We start from the raw sequence: 24,789 nt of genomic DNA, 5'->3' as shown, positions 1-24,789 counted from the left end.
CACATATCCGTACCCCAATCGCGACCATAGGCCTCACTCGGAGCCTAACCCCAACCGTAAGTCAAATCCTTACCCTGAAACCTAAGCCTCCCCACAGGCTGAACCCTGAGGCCTACACTAACGATAAGCCACGCCCTGCAACACACACGCCGCCTAACACGTATCCGTAACACAATCTCGGCCCTAGGCCTCACCAGGAGCCTAATCCTAACCCTAGATCCAGCCCTGACCATGAACCCTAAGCCTCACACGCAGGCTGAACACTGAGGGCTACCCTAACGATCAGCCATGCCGTGCAATGCACACGCCCCCAAACACGTATCCATACCCCAATCTCGACACTAGGCCTCACCAGGAGCCTAACCCTAACCCTAAATCCAACCCTTACCATGAACCCTAAGCCTCACCCGCAGCCTGAACCCTGAGGCCTACCCTAACTATCAGCCGTGCCCTGCAATGCACATGCCCCCTAACACGTATCCGTACCCCAATATAGACCCTCGGCCTCAGCTAGAGCATAACCCTAAACCTAGCTCCAATCCTGACCCTGAACACTAGGCCTCACCCGCAGCCTGAACCATGAGGCCTACCCTAACGATAAGCCGCGCCCTGCAACGAAAACGCCCCCTAACACATATCCGTACCCCAATCGCGACCCTAGGCCTCACTGGGAGCCTAACCGTAACCCTAAGTCCAACCCATACCGTAAACACTAAGTCTCAACCGCAGCCTGAACCCTGAGGCCTACCCTAAAGATAAGCCGCGCCCTGAAATGCACACGCCCCCTAACACGAAGCCGTACCACAATCTCCACCATAGGCCTCAGGGGGAGACTAAACCTTACCCTAGCTCCAACCCTGACCCTGAACACTAAGCCTCACCCGCAGCCTGAACCCTGAAGCCTACCCTAACGATAAGCCGCACCCTGCAACGCACACGCCCGCTAACACGTATCCATACCCCAATCTTGACCCTATGCCTAACCGGGAGCCTAACCCTAGCTCCATCCCTGACCCTGAACCCTAAGCCTCACCCGCAGCCTGAACCCTGAGGCCAACCCTAACGATAAGCTGCGCCCCGCAACGCACACGCCCCCAAACACGTATCCATACCACAATCTACACCTTAGGCCTCACCGGGAGCCTAAACCTAACCATAGCTCCAACCCTGACCTTGAACACTAAGCCTCAACCGCAGCCTGAACCCTGAGGCCTACCCTAACGATAAGCCATGCCCTGCAACGCACATGCCCCCTAACACGTAGCCGTACCACAATCTCGACCCTAGGCCTCACCGTGAGCCTAACCCCAAACCTAACTCCAACCCTGACCATGAACCCTAAGCCTCACCCGCAGACTGAACCCTGTGGCCTACCCTAATGATCAGCCGTGCCCTGCAATGCACACGCCACTTAACAAGTATCTGTACCCCAATCTCGACCCTAGGACTCAGCGAGAGCATAACCCTAACCCTAGCTCCAACCGCGACCCGGAACACTAAGCCTCACCCGCAGCCTGAACCCTGAGGCCTACCCTAACAATAAGACACGCCCTGCATCAAAAACGTCCCCTAACACATAACCGTACCCCAATCGTGACCCTAGGCCTCACGAGCAGCCTAACCCTAACCCTAAGTCCAACCATTACCCTGAACTTTGAGCCTCACCCGCAGCCTGAACCCTGAGGCCTACCCTAACGATAAGTCACGCCATGCACCACAGACGGCCCCTAACAGGTATCCGTACCCCAATCTCCACAATAGGCCTCACCGGGAGACGAAACCTAACCCTAGCTCCAACCCTGACCTTGAAACCTAAGCCTCACACTCAGCATGAACACTGAAGCCTACCGTAATGATAAGCAGCACCATGCAACGCACATGCCCCCTCACACGTATCCGTAACACAATCTCTACCCTAGCCCTAAGTGGGAGCCTAACCCCAACCCTAGCTCCAACCCTGACTCTGAACCCTAAGCCTCACCCGCAGCCTGAACCCTGAGGCCTACCCTAACGATATGCAGCCCCTGCAACGAAACGCCCTCTAACACATATCCGTACCCCAATCGCGACTCTAGGCCTCACTGGGAGCGTAACCCTAACCGTAAGTCCAAACCTTACCCTGAACCCTGAGGGCTACACTAATGATAAGCCGCGCCCTGCAACGCACACGCCCCCTAACTCGTATCCATAACCTAATCTCCACCATAGGCCTCACCGGGAGACTAAACCTAACCCTATCTCCAACCCTGACCCTGAATCCTAAGCCTCACCCGCAGACTGAACCCTGAGGCTACCCTTACGATAAGCAGCGCCCTGAAACACACATGCACCCTAACAGGTATCCGTACCACAATCTCGACCCTAGGCCTCACCGGGAGACTAACACTTACCCAACTCCATCCCTGACCCTGAACACTAAGCCTCACCCGCAGCCTGAACCATGAGGCCTACCCTAACGATAAGCCGTGCCCTGCAACAAAAACGCCCCCTAACACATATCCGTACCCCAATCGCGACCCTAGGCCTCACTGGGAGGCTAACCCTAACCCTAAGTCCAACCCATACCGTAAACCCTAAGCCTCAACCGCAGCCTGAACCGTGAGGCCTACCCTAAAGATAAGCCATGCCCTGAAATTCACATGCCCCCTAACACGAAGCCGTACCCCAATCTCTACCATAGGCCTCCCTGGGAGACTAAACCTAACCCTAGCTCCAACCCTGACCCTGAACACTAAGCCTCACCCGCAGCCTGAACCCTGAAGCCTACCCTAACGATAGGCCACACCCTGCAATGCACACGCCCACTAACACGTATCCGTACACCAATCTTGACCCTAGGCCTAACCAGGAGCCTAACCCTAGCTCCATCCCTGACCCTGAACACTAAGCCTCACCCGCAGATTGAACCCTGACGCCTACCCTAACGATAAGCCGTGCCCTGCAACGCACACGCCCCCAAACACGTATCCGTACCACAATCTCCACCCTAGGCCTCACCGGGAGACTAAACCAAACCCTAGCTCCAACCCTGAGCCTGAAACCCCAGCCTCACCCGCAGCCTGAACCCTGAGGCCTACCCTAATGATAAGCCGCGCCCTGCAATGCACACGCCCCTTAACACCTATCTGTACCCCAATCTCGACCGTAGCCCAAAGCGGGAGCCTAACCCTAACCCTAGCTCCAACCCTGACTCTGAACCCTAAGCCTCACCCGCAGCATGAACCCTGAGGCCTACCCTAACGATATGCAGCGCCCTGCAACGAAACGCCCCCTAACACATGTCCGTACCCCAATCGCGACACTAGGCCTCACAGGGAGCCTAACCCTAACCGTAAGTCCAATCCTTACCCTGAACCCTAAGCCTCACCCGCAGGCTGAACCCTGAGGGCTACACTAATGATAAGCCGCGCCCTGCAACACACAAGCCCCCTAACAGGTATCCATAACCCAATCTCCACCACAGGCCTCATGGGGAGACTAAACCTAACCCTAGCTCCAACCCTGACACCGAACTCTAAGCCTCACCCGCAGCCTGAACCCTGAGGCCTACCGTAACGATAAGCCACCCCCTGCAACGCACACGCTCCCTAACACGTATCCGTACCCCAATCTCGACCCTAAGCCTCACCGGAAGCCTAACCCTAACCCTAGATCCAACCCTGACCCTGAACCCTAAATACCACCCGCAGCCTGAAAACTGAGGCCTACCCTAACGATAAGTCGCGCCCTGAAACGTAATCGCGCCCTAACACGTTTCTGTACCCCAATCTCGACCCTAGGCCTCACTGGGAGCCGAACCCTAACCCTAGCTCCAACCCTGACCCTGAACGCTAAGCCTCACCTGCAGACTGAACCCTGATGACTACGCTAAAGATAAGTCGCGCCCTGCAACGAAAACGCCCCCTAACACATATCCGTACCCCAGTCGCGAATCTGGGCCTCACCGGGGGCCTAATCCTAACCCTAAGTCCAACCCTTACCCTGAACACTAAGCCTCACCCGCATCCTGAACCCTGAGGCCTACCCTAACGATAATCTACGCCCTGAAAATCACACGCCCCCTAACATATATCCATACCCCAATCTCGACCCAAAGCCTCACCGGGAGCCTAACACTAACCCTAGCTACAACCCTGACCCTGAAAAATAAGCCTCACCCCCAGCCCAATACATGAGGCCTACCCTAAGTATAAGCCGCGCCCTGCAACGCACACGCCCAATAACACATATTCGTAACCCAATTTCGACCCTAAGCCTCACCGGGAAACGAACGCTAACGCTACCTCGAACCTTGACCCTGAACCTTAAGCCTCACAGGAAGACTGAATCGTGAGGCCTACACTAACGATAAGCCACGCCCTGCAATGCACACGCCCCCTAAAAGGTATCTGTACCCCAATCTCGACCCGAATCCTCACCGGGAGCCTAAACCTAACCCTAGCTTCAACTCTGAGCCTGAACCCTAATCCTCACCCGCATCCTGAACCCTTAGGCCTACCCTAACGATAAGCCACGCCCTGCAAGGCACACGCCCCCTAACACGTATCTGTACCCCAATCCCGACCCTAGGCCTCATCAGAATTCTAACACTATCCCTAGCTCCAACTCTCACCCTGAACACTAAGCCTCACCCGCAGCCTGAATCCTGAGGCCTAAGCTAACGATAAGCAGCGCCCTGCAATGCACACGCGACCTAAAACGTATCCGTACCCCAATCTCAACCCTACGCCTCACCGGGAGACTAACCCTAACCCGAGCTCCAACCCTGACCCTGAAACGTAAGCCTAATCCGCAGCCTGAACCCTGAGGCCTACTCTAACAATAAGCCGCGCCGAGCAACTCACACGCCCCTTACATGTATCCGTACTCCAATCTCGATCCTAGACCTCACCGGGAGCCAAACACGAACCCTAGCTCCAACCCTGACCCTGAACGCTAAGCCTCACCTGCAGCCTGAACCCTGAGGCCTACGCTAACGATAAGCCACGCCCTGCAACGAAAACGCACCCTAACTCATATCCGTACCCCAATCTCGATCCTATGCTTCACCGGGAGCCTAAACCTAACCCTAAGTCCAACCCTTACCCTGAACACTAAGCCTCACCCGCAGTCTGAACCCTGAGGCCTACCATAACGTTAAGCCACGCCCTGCAATGCACACGCCCCCTAACATTTATCCGTACGAAATTCTCGACGCAAAGCCTCACCGGGAGCGTAAACCTAACCCTAGCACCAACTCTCACCCTGAGCCCTAAGCCTGAACCGCAGCCTGAACCCTGAGGCCTAACGTAACGATAAGCAGTGCCCTGCAACGCACATGCCCCCTAACACGTATGCATACCCCAATCTACACCATAGGCCTCACGGGGAGACAAAACCTAACCCTAGCTCCAACCCTGACCCTGAACCGTAAGCCTCACCCTCAGCATGAACCCTGAAGCCTACCGTAACCATAAGCCGCACCATGCAACGCACACGCCCCCGAACACGTATCCGTACCCCAATCTCCACCGTAGGCCTCACGGGGAGACAAAACCTAACCCTAGCTCCAATCCTGACCCTGAACCCTAAGCGTCACCCTCAGCATGAACCCTGAAGCCTGCCGTAACCATAAGCCGCACCATGCAACGAACACGCCCCCTAACACGTATCCGTACCCCAATCTCAACCCTAGCCCTAAGCGGGAGCCTAACCCTAACCCTAGCTCCAACCCTGACTCTGAACCCTAAGCCTCACCCGCAGCCTGAACCCTGGGGACTACCCTAACGGTAAGCCGTGACATGCAACACACACGCCCCCAAACACGTATCCGTACCCCTGTCTCCACCTTAGGCCTCACCAGGAGACAAAACCTAACCCAAGCTCCAACCCTTAACCTGAACCTTAATCCTCACCCTCAGCCTGAACCCTGAGGCTTACCCTAACGATAAGCCGCACCATGAAACGCACACACCCCCTAACATGTATCCGTACCCCAATCTTGACCCTAGCCCTAAGCGGGAGCCTAACCTAACCCTAGCTCCAACCCTGACTCTGAACACTAAGCCTCACATGGAGCCTGAACCCTGAGGCCTACCATGACGATAAGCCACACCCTGCAACGAAAACGCCCCCTAAAACATATCTGTACCCCAATCGCGAACGTAGGCCTCACTGGGAACCGAACCCTAACCCTAAGGCCCACCCTCACCCTGAACCCAAAGCCTCACCCACAGCCTGAACCCTGAGGCCTACGCTAACAATCAGGCGCGCCCCACAACACACACGCCCCCAAACACGTATCCATACCACAATCTAGACCCTAGGCCTCACCGGGAGCCTAACCCTAACCCTAGCTCCAGCCCTGACCATGAACGCTAAGCCTCAACCGCAGCCTGAACCCTGAGTCCAAACATAACGATCAGCCATGCCCTGCAATGCACATGCTCTCTAACACATATCCGTACCCCAATCTCGACCCTAGGACTCAGCGAGAGCCTAACCCTACACCTAGCTCCAACCCTTATCCTGAATCCTAAACCTAACCCGCAGCCTGAACCCTGAGGCCTACCCTAACGATAAGCCGGACTCTGCAAGGCACACACCCCCTAACACGTATCCGTACCCCAGTCTCCACCATAGGCCTCACCGGGAGACAAAACCTAACCCTAGCTCCAACCCTGACACTGAACCCTATGCCTCATTCGCAGCCTGAACCCTGATGCCTACCCTAACGATAAGCCGCACCATGCAACGCACACACCCCTAACACGTATCCGTACCCGAATCTCGACATTAGTCCGACCCGGGAACCTAACACTAACCCTATCTCCAAGCCTATCCCTGAACACAAAGCCTCACCCGCAGCCTGAATTCTGGGGTCTACCCTAACGATAAGCCGCGTCCTGAAACGCACACGACACCTAACACGTATCCGTACCCGAATCTCGACCCTAGTCCTAACAGGGAGCCTATCCCTAACCCTAGCTACATACCTGACCCTGAACACAAAGCCTCACCCGCAGCCTGAACCCTGAGGCTTACCCTAACGATAAGGCACGCCCTGCAATGAAAACGCCCCCTAACACATATCCGTAACCCAATCGCAAACCTCGGCCTCACCGGGAGCCTAACCCTAACCCTAAGGCCAACCCTCACCGTAAACACTAAGCCTCAACCACAGCCTGAACCCTGAGACCTACCCTAACGATAAGCCACGCCATGCAATGCACACGCACCCTAACACGTATCTGTACCACAATCTCGACCCCAGGCCTCACCGGGAGCCAAACCCAAACCCTAGCTCCGATCCTGACAATGAACCCTAAGCCTCACCCGCAGCCTGAACCCTGAGGCCTACACGAATGATCAGCCATGCCATGCAATGCACACGCCCCCTAACACATATCCGTACCCCAATCTCGACCATAGGACTCAGTGAGAACCTAACCCTAACTCTCGCTCCAACCCTGGCCCGGAACTCGAAGCCTCACTCACAGCCTGAACTATGAGGCCAACCCTAACGATAAGCTGCGCCGTGCAACGCACACGCTCCCTAACACGTATCCATACCACAATCTCGACCCTAGGCCTCACCGGGAGCCTAACCCTAACCCTAAGTCCAACCCTTACCCTGAAACCTAAGCCTCACACGCAGACTGAACCCTGAGGCCTACCCTAATGATCAGCCATGTCCTGCAATGAACACGACCCCGAACACTTATCCGTATCCCAATCTCGACCCTAGGCCTCAGCGAGATCCTAACCCTAACCCTAACGCCAACACTGACCCTGAACCCTAAGCCTCAACCGCAGCTTAAACCCTGAGGCCTACGCTAACGATAAGCTGCACCCTGCAACAAAAACGCCCCCTAACACATATCCGTACCCCAGTCACGAACCTAGGCCTCCCTTGGAGCCTAACCCTAACCCTAAGTCCAACCCGTACCCTGAACCCTAAGCCTCACCCGCAGCATGAACCCTGAGGCGTACCCTAACGATTAGCCGTGCCCTGCAATGCACACGCCCCTTAACACGTTTCCGTACCCCAATCTCGACCCTAGGCCGCAGCGATAGTGTAACCCTAAGGCTAGCTCCAACCCTGACCCGGAACCCTAAGCCTCACCCGCAGCCTGAACCCTGAAGCCTACCATAACAATAAGCCACACCATGCAACGCACACGCCCCCAAACACGTATCCGTACCCCAATCTCGACCCAAGCCCTAAGCGGGAACCTAACCCTAACCCTGGGTCCAACCCTGACCCTGAACCCGAAGCCTCAACCTCAGCCTGAACCCTGAGGCCTACCCTAACGATAATCCGCGCCCTGCAACGAAAACGCCCCCTAACACATATCCGTACCCCAATCGCGACCATAGGCCTCACTCGGAGCCTAACCCCAACCGTAAGTCAAATCCTTACCCTGAAACCTATGCCTCCCCACAGGCTGAACCCTGAGGCCTACACTAACGATAAGCCACAACCTGCAACGCACACGCCGCCTAACACGTATCCGTAACACAATCTCGGCCCTAGGCCTCACCAGGAGCCTAATCCTAACCCTAGATCCAGCCCTGACCATGAACCCTAAGCCTCACACGCAGGCTGAACACTGAGGGCTACCCTAACAATCAGCCATGCCGTGCAATGCACACGCCCCCAAACACGTATCCATACCCCAATCTCGACACTAGGCCTCACCAGGAGCCTAACCCTAACCCTAAATCCAACCCTTACCATGAACCCTAAGCCTCACCCGCAGCCTGAACCCTGAGGCCTACCCTAACTATCAGCCGTGCCCTGCAATGCACATGCCCCCTAACACGTATCCGTACCCCAATATAGACCCTCGGCCTCAGCTAGAGCATAACCCTAAACCTAGCTCCAATCCTGACCCTGAACACTAGGCCTCACCCGCAGCCTGAACCATGAGGCCTACCCTAACGATAAGCCGCGCCCTGCAACGAAAACGCCCCCTAACACATATCCGTACCCCAATCGCGACCCTAGGCCTCACTGGGAGCCTAACCGTAACCCTAAGTCCAACCCATACCGTAAACACTAAGTCTCAACCGCAGCCTGAACCCTGAGGCCTACCCTAAAGATAAGCCGCGCCCTGAAATGCACACGCCCCCTAACACGAAGCCGTACCCCAATCTCCACCATAGGCCTCAGGGGGAGACTAAACCTTACCCTAGCTCCAACCCTGACCCTGAACACTAAGCCTCACCCGCAGCCTGAACCCTGAAGCCTACCCTAACGATAAGCTGCACCCTGCAACGCACACGCCCGCTAACACGTATCCATACCCCAATCTTGACCCTATGCCTAACCGGGAGCCTAAACCTAGCTCCATCCCTGACCCTGAACCCTAAGCCTCACCCGCAGCCTGAACCCTGAGGCCAACCCTAACGATAAGCTGCGCCCCGCAACGCACACGCCCCCAAACACGTATCCATACCACAATCTACACCTTAGGCCTCACCGGGAGCCTAAACCTAACCATAGCTCCAACCCTGACCTTGAACACTAAGCCTCAACCGCAGCCTGAACCCTGAGGCCTACCCTAACGATAAGCCATGCCCTGCAACGCACATGCCCCCTAACACGTAGCCGTACCACAATCTCGACCCTAGGCCTCACCGTGAGCCGAACCCTAAACCTAACTCCAACCCTGACCATGAACCCTAAGCCTCACCCGCAGACTGAACCCTGTGGCCTACCCTAATGATCAGCCGTGCCCTGCAATGCACACGCCACTTAACAAGTATCTGTACCCCAATCACGACCCTAGGACTCAGCGAGAACCTAACCCTAACCCTAGGTCCAACACTGACCCTGAACACTAAGCCTCCGATGGAGGCTGAACCCTGAGGCCTACCCTAACGATAACTCGCACCCTGCAACGAAAAAGACCCCTAACACATATCCGTACCCCAATAGCGAACCTAGGCCTCACCGTGAGCCTAACCCTAAACCTAACTCCAACCCTGACCATGAACCCTAAGCCTCACCCGCAGACTGAACCCTGTGGCCTACCCTAATGATCAGCCGTGCCCTGCAATGCACACGCCACTTAACAAGTATCTGTACCCCAATCTCGACCCTAGGACTCAGCGAGAGCATAACCCTAACCCTAGCTCCAACCGTGACCCGGAACACTAAGCCTCACCCGCAGCCTGAACCCTGAGGCCTACCCTAACAATAAGACGCGCCCTGCATCAAAAACGTCCCCTAACACATAACCGTACCCCAATCGTGACCCTAGGCCTCACCGGCAGCCTAACCCTAACCCTAAGTCCAACCATTACCCTGAACTTTGAGCCTCACCCGCAGCCTGAACCCTGAGGCCTACCCTAACGATAAGCCGTGCCCTGCAACGCACACGCCCCCAAACACGTATCCGTACCCCAATCTCCACAATAGGCCTCACCGGGAGACTAAACCAAACCCTAGCTCCAACCCTGAGCCTGAAACCCCAGCCTCACCCGCAGCCTGAACCCTGAGGCCTACCCTAATGATAAGCCGCGCCCTGCAATGCACACGCCCCTTAACACCTATCTGTACCCCAATCTCGACCGTAGCCCAAAGCGGGAGCCTAACCCTAACCCTAGCTCCAACCCTGACTCTGAACCCTAAGCCTCACCCGCAGCATGAACCCTGAGGCCTACCCTAACGATATGCAGCGCCCTGCAACGAAACGCCCCCTAACACATGTCCGTACCCCAATCGCGACACTAGGCCTCACAGGGAGCCTAACCCTAACCGTAAGTCCAATCCTTACCCTGAACCCTAAGCCTCACCCGCAGGCTGAACCCTGAGGGCTACACTAATGATAAGCCGCGCCCTGCAACACACAAGCCCCCTAACAGGTATCCATAACCCAATCTCCACCACAGGCCTCATGGGGAGACTAAACCTAACCCTAGCTCCAACCCTGACACCGAACTCTAAGCCTCACCCGCAGCCTGAACCCTGAGGCCTACCGTAACGATAAGCCACCCCCTGCAACGCACACGCTCCCTAACACGTATCCGTACCCCAATCTCGACCCTAAGCCTCACCGGAAGCCTAACCCTAACCCTAGATCCAACCCTGACCCTGAACCCTAAATACCACCCGCAGCCTGAAAACTGAGGCCTACCCTAACGATAAGTCGCGCCCTGAAACGTAATCGCGCCCTAACACGTTTCTGTACCCCAATCTCGACCCTAGGCCTCACTGGGAGCCGAACCCTAACCCTAGCTCCAACCCTGACCCTGAACGCTAAGCCTCACCTGCAGACTGAACCCTGATGACTACGCTAAAGATAAGTCGCGCCCTGCAACGAAAACGCCCCCTAACACATATCCGTACCCCAGTCGCGAATCTGGGCCTCACCGGGGGCCTAATCCTAACCCTAAGTCCAACCCTTACCCTGAACACTAAGCCTCACCCGCATCCTGAACCCTGAGGCCTACCCTAACGATAATCTACGCCCTGAAAATCACACGCCCCCTAACATATATCCATACCCCAATCTCGACCCAAAGCCTCACCGGGAGCCTAACACTAACCCTAGCTACAACCCTGACCCTGAAAAATAAGCCTCACCCCCAGCCCAATACATGAGGCCTACCCTAAGTATAAGCCGCGCCCTGCAACGCACACGCCCAATAACACGTATTCGTAACCCAATTTCGACCCTAAGCCTCACCGGGAAACGAACGCTAACGCTACCTCGAACCTTGACCCTGAACCTTAAGCCTCACAGGAAGACTGAATCGTGAGGCCTACACTAACGATAAGCCACGCCCTGCAACGCACACGCCCCCTAAAAGGTATCTGTACCCCAATCTCGACCCGAATCCTCACCGGGAGCCTAAACCTAACCCTAGCTTCAACTCTGAGCCTGAACCCTAATCCTCACCCGCATCCTGAACCCTTAGGCCTACCCTAACGATAAGCCACGCCCTGCAAGGCACACGCCCCCTAACACGTATCTGTACCCCAATCCCGACCCTAGGCCTCATCAGAATTCTAACACTATCCCTAGCTCCAACTCTCACCCTGAACACTAAGCCTCACCCGCAGCCTGAATCCTGAGGCCTAAGCTAACGATAAGCAGCGCCCTGCAATGCACACGCGACCTAAAACGTATCCGTACCCCAATCTCAACCCTACGCCTCACCGGGAGACTAACCCTAACCCGAGCTCCAACCCTGACCCTGAAACGTAAGCCTAATCCGCAGCCTGAACCCTGAGGCCTACTCTAACAATAAGCCGCGCCGAGCAACTCACACGCCCCTTACATGTATCCGTACTCCAATCTCGATCCTAGACCTCACCGGGAGCCAAACACGAACCCTAGCTCCAACCCTGACCCTGAACGCTAAGCCTCACCTGCAGCCTGAACCCTGAGGCCTACGCTAACGATAAGCCACGCCCTGCAACGAAAACGCACCCTAACTCATATCCGTACCCCAATCTCGATCCTATGCTTCACCGGGAGCCTAAACCTAACCCTAAGTCCAACCCTTACCCTGAACACTAAGCCTCACCCGCAGTCTGAACCCTGAGGCCTACCATAACGTTAAGCCGCGCCCTGCAATGCACACGCCCCCTAACATTTATCCGTACCAAATTCTCGACGCAAAGCCTCACCGGGAGCGTAAACCTAACCCTAGCACCAACTCTCACCCTGAGCCCTAAGCCTGAACCGCAGCCTGAACCCTGAGGCCTAACGTAACGATAAGCAGTGCCCTGCAACGCACATGCCCCCTAACACGTATGCATACCCCAATCTTCACCATAGGCCTCACGGGGAGACAAAACCTAACCCTAGCTCCAACCCTGACCCTGAACCGTAAGCCTCACCCTCAGCATGAACCCTGAAGCCTACCGTAACCATAAGCCGCACCATGCAACGCACACGCCCCCAAACACGTATCCGTACCCCAATCTCCACCGTAGGCCTCACGGGGAGACAAAACCTAACCCTAGCTCCAACCCTGACCCTGAACCCTAAGCGTCACCCTCAGCATGAACCCTGAAGCCTGCCGTAACCATAAGCCGCACCATGCAACGAACACGCCCCCAAACACGTATCCGTACCCCAATCTCAACCCTAGCCCTAAGCGGGAGCCTAACCCTAACCCTAGCTCCAACCCTGACTCTGAACCCTAAGCCTCACCCGCAGCCTGAACCCTGGGGACTACCCTAACGGTAAGCCGTGACATGCAACACACACGCCCCCAAACACGTATCCGTACCCCTGTCTCCACCATAGGCCACACCAGGAGACAAAACCTAACCCAAGCTCCAACCCTTAACCTGAACCTTAATCCTCACCCTCAGCCTGAACCCTGAGGCTTACCCTAACGATAAGCCGCACCATGAAACGCACACGCCCCCTAACACGTATCCGTACCCCAATCTTGACCCTAGCCCTAAGCGGGAGCCTAACCTAACCCTAGCTCCAACCCTGACTCTGAACACTAAGCCTCACATGGAGCCTGAACCCTGAGGCCTACCATGACGATAAGCCACACCCTGCAACGAAAACGCCCCCTAACACATATCCGTACCCCAATCTCAACACTAGGCCGCACCGGGAGCCTAACCCTAACCCTAACTCCAAACATGACCATGAACCCTAAGCCTCACCCGCAGCCTGAACCCTGAGGCCTACCCTAACTATCAGCCGTGCCCTGCAATGCACATGCCCCCTAACAGGTATCCGTACCCCAATCTTGACCCTAGGCCTCAGCTAGTGCGTAACCCTAAACCTAGCTCCAGTCCTGACCCTGAACACCTAGCCTCAAACGCAGCCTGAACCCTGAGGCCTACTCTAGCGATAAGGCGCACCCTGCAACGAAAATGCGCCCTAACACATATCCGTACCCCAATCGCGACACTAGGCCTCACCGGGAGCCTAAACCTAACCCTAAGTCCAACACTTACCCTGAACCCTAAGCCTCTCCCGCAGACTGAACCCTGAGGCCTACCATAATGATAAGCCGCGTCATGCAACGCAGACGCCCCATAATACGTATCCGTACCCCAATCTCCACCATAGGCACCACCGGGAGACTAAACCAAAACCTAGCTCCAACCCTGAGCCTGAAACCTAAGCCTCACCCGCAGACTGAACCCTGAGGCTACCCTTACGATAAGCAGCGCCCTGAAACACACATGCACCCTAACACGTATCCGTACCCCAATCTCGACCCTAGGCCTCACCGGGAGACTAACACTTACCCAACTCCATCCCTGACCCTGACCCTGAACACTAAGCCTCACCCATAGCCTGAACCATGAGGCCTACCCTAACGATAAGCCGCGCCCTGCAACGAAAACGCCCCCTAACACATATCCGTACCCCAATCGCGACCCTAGGCCTCACTGGGAGCCTAACCCTGACCCTAAGTCCAACCCATACCGAAAACACTAAGCCTCAACTGCAGCCTGAACCCAGAGGCCTACCCTAAAGATAAGCCACGCCCTGAAATGCACACGCCCCCTAACACGAAGCCATACCCAAATCTCCACCATAGGCCTCACCGGGAGACTAAACCTAACCCTAGCTCCAACCCTGACCCTGAACACAAAGCCTCACCCGCAGCCTGAACCCTGAAGCCTACCCTAGCGATAAGCCGCACCATGCAACGCACACGCCCCCTAACACGTATCCGTACCCCAATCTCGACCCAAGCCCTAAGCGGGAACCTAACCCTAACCCTGGGTCCAACCCTGACCCTGAACCCGAAGCCTCAACCTCAGCCTGAACCCTGAGGCCTACCCTAATGATAATACGCGCCCTGCAACGACAACGCCCCCTAACACATATCAGTAACCCAATCGCGACCCTAGGCCTCACTCGGAGCCTAACCCCAACCGTAAGTCAAATCCTAACTCTGAAACCTAAGCCTCCCCACAGGCTGAACCCTGAGGCCTACACTAACGATAAGCCACGCCCTGCAACGCACACCCCCCCTAACACGTATCCGTACCCCAATATTCACCATAGGCCTCAACGGGAGACTAACCCTAACCCTAGCTCCAACCCTGACCCTGAACCCTAAGCCTCACACACAGCCTGAACCCTGAGGCCTACCCTAACGATAAGCCGCGCTGTGCAACGCACATGCCCCCAAACACGTATCCATACCACAATCTCGACCCTAGGCCTCACCGGGAGCCTAACCCTAACCCTAACTCCAACCCTGACCATGAACACAAAGCCTCACCCGCAGCCTGAACCCTGAGTCCTACCATAACGATCAGCCGTGCCCTGCAATGCACACGCCCCCTAACAGGTATCCGTACTGCAATCTCAACCCTAGGACTTATCGAGAGCCTCACCCTAACCCTAGCTCCAACCCTTACCCTGAACAGTAAACCTCACCCGCATCCTGAACCCTGAGGCCTACCCTAACGATAAGCCGCACCATGCAACACACACGCCCCCTAACACGTATCCGTATCCCAATCTCGATATTAGTTCTCCCCGGGAGCCTAACCCTAACCCTAGCTCCAACCCTGTCCCTGAACCCTAAGCCTCACCCACAGCCTGAACCCTGAGGCCTACCCTAACAATAAGCCGTGTCCTGCAACGTACACGACCCCTAACGCGTATCCGTACCCGAATCTCGACCCTAGGCCTAACCGGGAGCCTATCCCTAACCCTAGCTCCATCCTTGACACTGAAAACAAAGCCTCACCCACAGCCTTAACCCTGAGGCTTACCCTAGCGATATGCCACGACCTGAAACGCACACGCCGCCTAACACGTATCCATAACACAATCTTGGCCCTAGGCCTCACCGGGAGCCTAATCCTAACCCTAGATCCAGCCCAGACCATGAACCCTAAGCCTCACACGCAGGCTGAACACTTAGGGCTACCCTAACGATCAGCCATGCCGTGCAATGCACACGCCCCCAAACACGTATCCATACCCCAATCTCGACACTAGGCCTCACCAGGAGCCTAACCCTAACCCTAACTCCAACCCTGACCATGAACCCTAAGCCTCACCTGCAGCCTGAACCCTGAGGCCTACCCTAACTATCAGCCGTGCCCTGCAATGCACATGCCCCCTAACACGTATCCGTACCCCAATATTGACCCTCGGCCTCAGCTAGAGCATAACCCTAAACCTAGCTCCAATCCTGACCCTGAACACTAAGCCTCACCCGCAGCCTGAACCATGAGGCCTACCCTAACGATAAGCCGCGCCCAGCAACGAAAACGCCCCCTAACACATATCCGTACCCCAATCGCGACCCTAGGCCTCACTGGGAGCCTAACCCTAACCCTAAGTCCAACCCATACCGTAAACACTAAGTCTCAACCGCAGCCTGAACCCTGAGGCCTACCCTAAAGATAAGCCACGCCCTGAAATGCACACGCCCCCTAACACGAAGCCGTACCCCAATCTCCACCATAGGCCTCACCGGGAGACTAAACCTTACCCTACCTCCAACCCTGACCCTGAACACTAAGCCTCACCCGCAGCCTGAACCCTGAAGCCTACCCTAACGATAAGCCGCACCGTGCAATGCACACGCCCACTAACACGTATCCATACCCCAATCTTGACCCTATACCTAACCGGGAGCCTAACCCTAGCTCCATCCCTGACCCTGAACACTAAGCCTCACCCGCAGCCTGAACCGTGACGCCCACCCTAACGATAAGCTGCGCCCTGCAACGCACACGCCCCCTAACACGTATCCGTAACACAATCTCCACCCTAGGCCTCACCGGGTGCCTAACCCTAACCCTAGCTCCAACACTGACCATGACCACTAAGCCTCACCCGCAGCCTGAACCCTGAGGCCTACCATAACGATCAGCCGTGCCCTGCAATGCACACGCCCCCTAACACGTAACCGTAACCCAATCACGCCCCTAGGACTCAGCGAGAACCTAAACCTAACCCTAGGTCCAACACTGACCCTGAACACTAAGCCTCCGATGGAGCCTGAACCCTGAGGCCTACCCTAACGATAACTCGCACCCTGCAACGAAAACGACCGCTAACACATATCCGTACCCCAATAGCGAACCTAGGCCTCACTGGGTGCCGAACCCTAACCTTAAGGCCAACCCTCACCCTGAACCCTAAGCCTCACACACAGCCTGAACCCTGAGGCCAACCCTAACGATAAGCCGTGCCCCGCAACGCACATGCCCCCAAACACGTATCCATACCACAATCTACACCTTAGGCCTCACCGGGAGCCTAAACCTAACCATAGCTCCAACCCTGACCTTGAACACTAAGCCTCAACCGCAGCCTGAACCCTGAGGCCTACCCTAACGATAAGCCATGCCCTGCAACGCACATGCCCCCTAACACGTAGCTATACCACAATCTCGACCCTAGGCCTCACCGTGAGCCGAACCCTAAACCTAACTCCAACCCTGACCATGAACCCTAAGCCTCACCCGCAGACTGAAACCTGTGGCCTACCCTAACGATCATCCGTGCCCTGCAATGCACACGCCCCTTAACAAGTATCCGTACCCCAATCGTGACCCTAGGCCTCACCGGCAGCCTAACCCTAACCCTAAGTCCAACCATTACCCTGAACTTTAAGCCTCACCCGCAGCCTGAACCCTGAGGCCTACCCTAACGATAAGCCGCGCCATGCACCACAGACGGCCCCTAACACGTATCCGTACCCCAATCTCCACCATAGGCCTCACCGGGAGACGAAACCTAACCCTAGCTCCAACCCTGACCCTGAAACCTAAGCCTGACACTCAGCATGAACCCTGAAGCCTATCGTAACGATAAGCAGCACCATGCAACGCACATGCCCCGTCACACGTATCCGTACCCTAGCCCTCAGCGGGAGCCTAACCCTAACCCTAGCTCCAACCCTGACTCTGAACCCTAAGCCTCACCCGCAGCCTGAACCATGAGGCCTACCCTAACGATATTCAGACCCTGCAACGAAACGCCCCCTAACACACATCCGTACCCCAATCGCGACCCTAGGCCTCACTGGGAGCGTAACCCTAACCGTAAGTCCAAACCTTACCCTGAACCCTGACGGCTACACTAATGATAAGCCGCTCCCTGCAACGCACATGCCCCCTAACACGTATCCATAACCCAATCTCCACCATAGGCCTCACCGGGAGACTAAACCTAACCCTATCTCCAACCCTGACCCTGAACCCTAAGCCTCAGCCGCAGACTGAACCCTGAGGCTACCCTTACGATAAGCAGCGCCCTGAAACACAAATGCACCCTAACAGGTATCCGTACCGCAATCTCGACCCTAGGCCTCACCGAGAGACTAACACTTACCCAACTCCATTCCTGACCCTGAACACTAAGCCTCACCTGCAGCCTGAACCATGAGGCCTACCCTAACGATAAGCCGCGCCCTGCAACGAAAACGCCCCGTAACACATATCCGTACCCCAATCGCGACCATAGGCCTCACTGGGAGCCTAACCCTAACCCTAAGTCCAACCCATACCGTAAACCCTAAGCCTCAACCGCAGCCTGAACCCTGAGGCCTACCCTTACGATAAGCCATGCCGTGAAATGCACACGCCCCCTAACACGAAGCCGTACCCCAATCTCCACCATAGGCCTCACGGGGAGACTAAACCTAACCCTAGCTCCAACCCTGACCCTGAACACTAAGCCTCACCCGCAGCCTGAACCCTGAAGCCTACCCTAATGATAAGCCGCACCCTGCAATGCACACGCCCACTAACACGTATCCGTACCCCAATCTTGAACCTAGGCCTAACCAGGAGCCTAACCCTAGCTCCATCCCTGACCCTGAACACTAAGCCTCACCCACAGATTGAAACCTGACGCCTACCCTAACGATAAGCCGCGCCCTGCAACGAAAACGCCGCCTAACACATATCCGTACCCCAATCGCGACCCTAGGCCTCACTGGGAGCCTAACCCTAACCCTAAGTCCAACCCATACCGGAAATCCTAAGCCTCAACCGCAGCCTGAACCCTGAGGCCTACCCTAACGATAAGCCATGCCCTGAAATGCACACGCCCCCTAACACGTATCTGTACCACAATCTCCACCCTATGCCTCACTGGGTGCCTAACCCTAACCCTAGCTCCAAAACTGACCATGACCACTAAGCCTCACCCTCAGCCTGAACCCTGAGACCTACCATAACGATCAGCCGTGCCCTGCAATGCACACGCCCCCTAACACGTAACGGTAACCCAATCTCGACCCTAGGACTCAGCGAGAGCCTAACCCTAACCCTAGGTCCAACCCTGACCCTGAACACTAAGCCTCACATGGAGCCTGAACCCTGAGGCCTACCGAAACGATAACCCGCAACCTGCAACGAAAACGACCCCTAACACATATCCGTACCCCAATAGCGAACCTAGGCCTCACTTGGTGCCGAACCCTAACCCTAAGGCCAACCCTCACTCTGAAGCCTAAGCCTCACCCACAGCCTGAACTCTGAGGCCTACCCTAACGATAAGCCGCGCCCCGCAACGCACACGCCCCCAAACACGTAGCCGTACCACCATCTCGACCCTAGGCCTCAGCGAGAGCGTAACCCTAACCCTAGATCCAACCCTGAACCGGAACACTAAGCCTCACCCGCAGCCTGAACCCTGAGGGCTACCCTAACGATAAGCTGCGCCCTGCATCGAAAACGCCCCCTAACACATATCCGTCCACCAATCGTGACCCTAGGCCTCACCGGGATCCTAACCATAACCCTAAGTCCAAACCTTACCCTGAAATTTGAGCCTCACCCGCAGCCTGAACCCTGAGGCCTACCCTAACGATAAGCCGCGCCATGCACCACAAACGGCCCCTAACACGTATCCGTACACCAATCTCCACCATAGGGCGCTCCGGGAGACGAAACCTAACCCTAGCTCCAACCCTGACCCTGAAACCTAAGCCTAACCCTCAGCATGAACCCTGAAGCCTACCGTAACGATAAGCAGCAACATGCAATGCACACGACCCCTCACACGTATCCGAACAACAATCTCGACCGTAGCCCAAAGCGGGAGCCAAACCCTAACCCTAGCTCCTACCCTGACACTGAACCCTAAGCATCACCCGCAGGCTGAACCCTGAGGGCTACACTAATGATAAGCCGCGCCCTGCACCACACAAGCCCCCTAACACGTATCCATAACCCAATCTCCACCAAAAACCTCACCGGGAGACTAAACCCAACCCTAGCTCCAACCCTGACCCCGAACTCTAAGCCTCACCCGCAGCCTGAACCCTTAGGCCTACCGTAACGATAAGCCACCCCCTGCAACGCACACGATCCCTAACACGTATCCGTACCCCAATCTCGACCCTAAGCCTCACCGGAAGCCTAACCCTAACCCTAGCTCCAACCCTGACACTGAACCCTAAATACTACCCGCAGCCTGAAAACTGAGGCCTACCCTAACGATAAGTCGCGCCCTGAAACGTAAACGCGCCCTAACACATATCCGTACCCCAGTCGCGAACGTGGGCCTCACTGGGGGCCTAATCCTAACCCTAAGTCCAACCCTTACCCTGAACCCTAAGCCTCACCCGCATCCTGAACCCTGAGGCCTACCCTAACGATAAGCTACGCCCTGAAAATCACACGCCCCCTAACATATATCCGTACATCAATCTCGACCCAAAGCCTCACCCGGAGCCTAACCCTAACCCTAGCTACAACCCTGACCCTGAAAAATAAGCCGAACACCCAGCCCGATACATGAGGCCGACCCTAAGTATAAGCCTCGCCCTGCAACTCACACGCCCCCTAACACGTATTCGTAACCCAATTTCGACCCTAAGCCTCACCGGGAAACGAACGCTAACGCTACCTCGAACCTTGACCCTGAACTTTAAGCCTCACAGGAAGACTGAACCGTGAGGCTTACACTAACGATAAGCCACGCCCTGCAACGCACACGCCCCCTAAAAGGTATCTGTACCCCAATCTCGACCCGAATCCTCACCGGGAGCCTAAACCTAACCCTAGCTTCAACTCTGACCCTGAACCCTAAGCCTCACCGGCAGCCTGAACCCTTAGGCCTACCCTAATGATAAGCCACGCCCTGTAAGGCACACGCCCCCTAACACGTATCTGTACCCCAATCCCGACCCTAGGCCTCACCAGAATTCTAACACTATCCCTAGCTCCAACTCTCACCCTGAACACTAAGCCTCACCCGCAGCCTGAACCCTGAGGCCTAAGCTAACGATAAGCAGCGCCCTGCCATGCACACGCGACCTAAAACATATCCGTACCCCAATCTCAAACCTAGGCCTCACCGGGAGTCTAACCCTAACCCGAGCTCCAACCCTGACCCTGAAACGTAAGCCTAATCCGCAGCCTGAACCCTGAGGCCTACTCTAACAATAAGCCACGCCGAGCAACTCACACGCCCCTTACGTGTATCCGTACTCCAATCTCGATCCTAGACCTCACCGGGAGCCAAACACGAACCCTAGCTCCAACCCTGACCCTGAACGCTAAGCCTCACCTGCAGCCTGAACCCTGAGGCCTACGCTAACGATAAGCCACGCCCTGCAACGAAAACGCACCCTAACTCATATCCGTACCCCAATCTCGATCCTATGCTTCACCGGGAGCCTATACCTAACCCTAAGTCCAACCCTTACCCTGAACACTAAGCCTCACCCGCAGTCTGAACCCTGAGGCCTACCATAACGTAAAGCCGCGCCCTGCAATGCACACGCCCCCTAACATTTATCCGTACCAAATTCTCGATGCAAAGCCTCACCGGGAGCGTAAACCTAACCCTAGCACCAACTCTCACCCTGAGCCCTAAGCCTGAACCGCAGCCTGAACCCTGAGGCCTAACGTAACGATAAGCAGTGCCCTGCAACGCACATGCCCCCTAACACGTATGCATACCCCAATCTCAACCATAGGCCTCACGGGGAGACAAAACCTAACCCTAGCTCCAACCCTAACCCTGAACCCTAAGCCTCACCCTCAGCATGAACCCTGAAGCCTGCCGTAACCATAAGCCGCACCATGCAACACACACGCCCCCTAACACGTATCCGTACCCCAATCTCAACCCTAGCCCTAAGCGGGAGCCTAACCCTAACCCTAGCCCCAACCCTGACTCTGAACCCTAAGCCTCACCCGCAGCCTGAACCCTGAGGACTACCCTAACGATATGCCGCGCCCTGCAACGAAAACTCCCCCTAACACATATCCGTACCCCAATCGCGACCCTAGGCCTCACTGGAAGCCAAACCCTAACCGTAAGTCCAATCCTTACCCTGAACACTAAGCCTCACCCGCAGGCTGAACCCTGAGGGCTACACTAATGGTAAGCCGCGCCCTGCAACACACACGCCACCTAACACGTATCTGTACCCCAATCTTGACGCTAGGCGTCAGAGAGAGCTTAACCCTAACCTAGCTCCAACCCTGACCCTGAACACTAAGCCTAACCCGCAGCCTGAACCCTGAGCCCTACCCTAACGGTAAGCCGTGACATGCAACACACACGCCCCCAAACACGTATCCGTACCCCTATCTCCACCTTAGGCCTCACCAGGAGACAAAACCTAACCCAAGCTCCAACCCTAAACCTGAACCTTAATCCTCACCCTCAGCCTGAACCCTGAGGCTTACCCTAACGATAAGCCGCACCATGAAACGCACACGCACCCTAACACGTATCCGTACCCCAATCTCGACCCGAGCCCTAAGCGGGAGCCTAACCTAACCCTAGCTCCAACCCTGACCCTGAACACTAAGCCTCACATGTAGCCTGAACCCTGAGGCCTACCATAACGATAAGCCACACCCAGCAACGAAACCCCCCCCCTAACACATATCCGTACCCCAATCGCGAACCTAGGCCTCACTGGGAGCCAAACCCTAACCCTAAGGCCCACCCTCACCCTGAACCCTAAGCCTCACCCACAGCCAGAGCCCTGAATCCTACGCTAACGATCAGGCGCGCCCCGCAACACACACGCCCCCAAACACGTATCCATACCACAATCTAGACCCTAGGCCTCACCGGGAGCCTAACCCTAACCCTAGCTGCAGCCCTGACCATGAACGCTAAGCCTCACCCGCAGCCTGAACCCTGAGTCCAAACATAACGATCAGCCGTGCCCTGCAATTCACATGCCCTCTAACACATATCCGTACCCCAATCTCGACCCTAGGACTCAGCGAGAGCCTAACCCTACACCTAGCTCCAACCCTTATCCTGAATCCTAAACCTCACCGGCAGCCTGAACCCTGAGGCCTACCCTAACGATAAGCCGGGCTCTGCAAGGCACACGCCCCCTAACACGTATCCGTACCCCAGTCTCCACCATAGGCCTCACCGGGATACAAAACCTAACCCTAGCCCCAACCCTGACACTGAACCTTATGCCTCATCCGCAGCCTGAACCCTGATGCCTACCCTAAAGATAAGCCGCACCATGCAACGCACACACCCCTAACACATATCCGTACCCCAATCTCGACATTAGTCCTCCCCAGGAGCCTAACACTAACCCTAGCTCCAAGCCTATCCCTGAACACAAAGCCTCACCCACAGCCTGAATTCTGGGGTCTCCCCTAACGATAAGCCGCGTACTGAAACGCACACGACACCTAACACGTATCCGTACCCGAATCTCGACCCTAGTCCTAACAGGGAGCCTATCCCTAACCCTAGCTACATACCTGACCCTGAACACAAAGCCTCACCCGCAGCCTGAACCCTGAGGCTTACCCTAACGTTATGCCGTGCCCTGAAATGCACACGCCGCCTAACACGTATCCGTACCCCAATCTCGACACTAGGCCTAACCGGGAGCCTAACCCTAGCTCCATCCCTGACCCTGAACCCTAAGCCTCACCCGCAGCCTGAACCCTGAGGCTTACCCTAACGATAAGGCACACCCTGCAATGAAAACAACCCTCAACACATATCCGTACCCCAATCGCAAACCTAGGCCTCACCGGAAACCTAACCCTAACCCTAAGGCCAACCCTCACCGTGAACACTAAGCCTCAACCACAGCCTGAACCCTGAGACCTACCCTAACGATAAGCCACGCCATGCAACGCACACGCACCCTAACACGTATCCGTACCACAATCTCGACCCCAGGCCTCACCGGGAGCCAAACCCAAACCCTAGCTCCGATCCTGACAATGAACACTAAGCCTCACCCGCAGCCTGAACCCTGAGGCCTACACGAATGATCAGCCATGCCATGCAATGCACACGCCCCCTAACACATATCCGTACCGCAATCGCGACCCTAGGCCTCACTGGGAGCCTAGCCTTAACCCTAAGTCCAACTCTTAACCGTAAACCCTAATCCTCAACTGCAGCCTGAGCCGTGAGGCATCCCCTAATGATAATCCACGCCCTGCAACGCACACGCCTCCTAACACGTATCTGTACCCCAATCTCCACCACAGGCCACACCGGGAGACTAAACCTAACCCTAGCTCCAACCCTGAACCTGAAGACTAAGCCTCACCCACAGCGTGATCCCTGAGGCCTACCCTAACTATAAGCCGCACACTGCAGCGCACACGACCCCTAACACGTATCCGTACCCCAATCTCGACCCTAGGCCTAACCGGAAGCCTAACCGTAGCTCCATCCCTGACCCTGAACCCTAAGCCCCACCCGCAGACTGAACCCTGAGGCCTACACTAACGATAAGCTGCGTCCTGCAACGCACACGCCCCCTAACACGTATCAGTACCCCAATCTCGAACCTAGGCCTAACCGGGAGCCTGACCCTAACCCTAGCTCCATCCCTGACCCTGACCAGAAAGCCTCACCCACAGCCTGA

The sequence above is a fragment of the Kogia breviceps genome, chromosome 7 (genome assembly GCF_026419965.1).
Source record: "Kogia breviceps isolate mKogBre1 chromosome 7, mKogBre1 haplotype 1, whole genome shotgun sequence".
Classification (NCBI taxonomy): domain Eukaryota; kingdom Metazoa; phylum Chordata; class Mammalia; order Artiodactyla; family Physeteridae; genus Kogia; species Kogia breviceps.
This window is presented reverse-complemented; position numbering follows the sequence as displayed.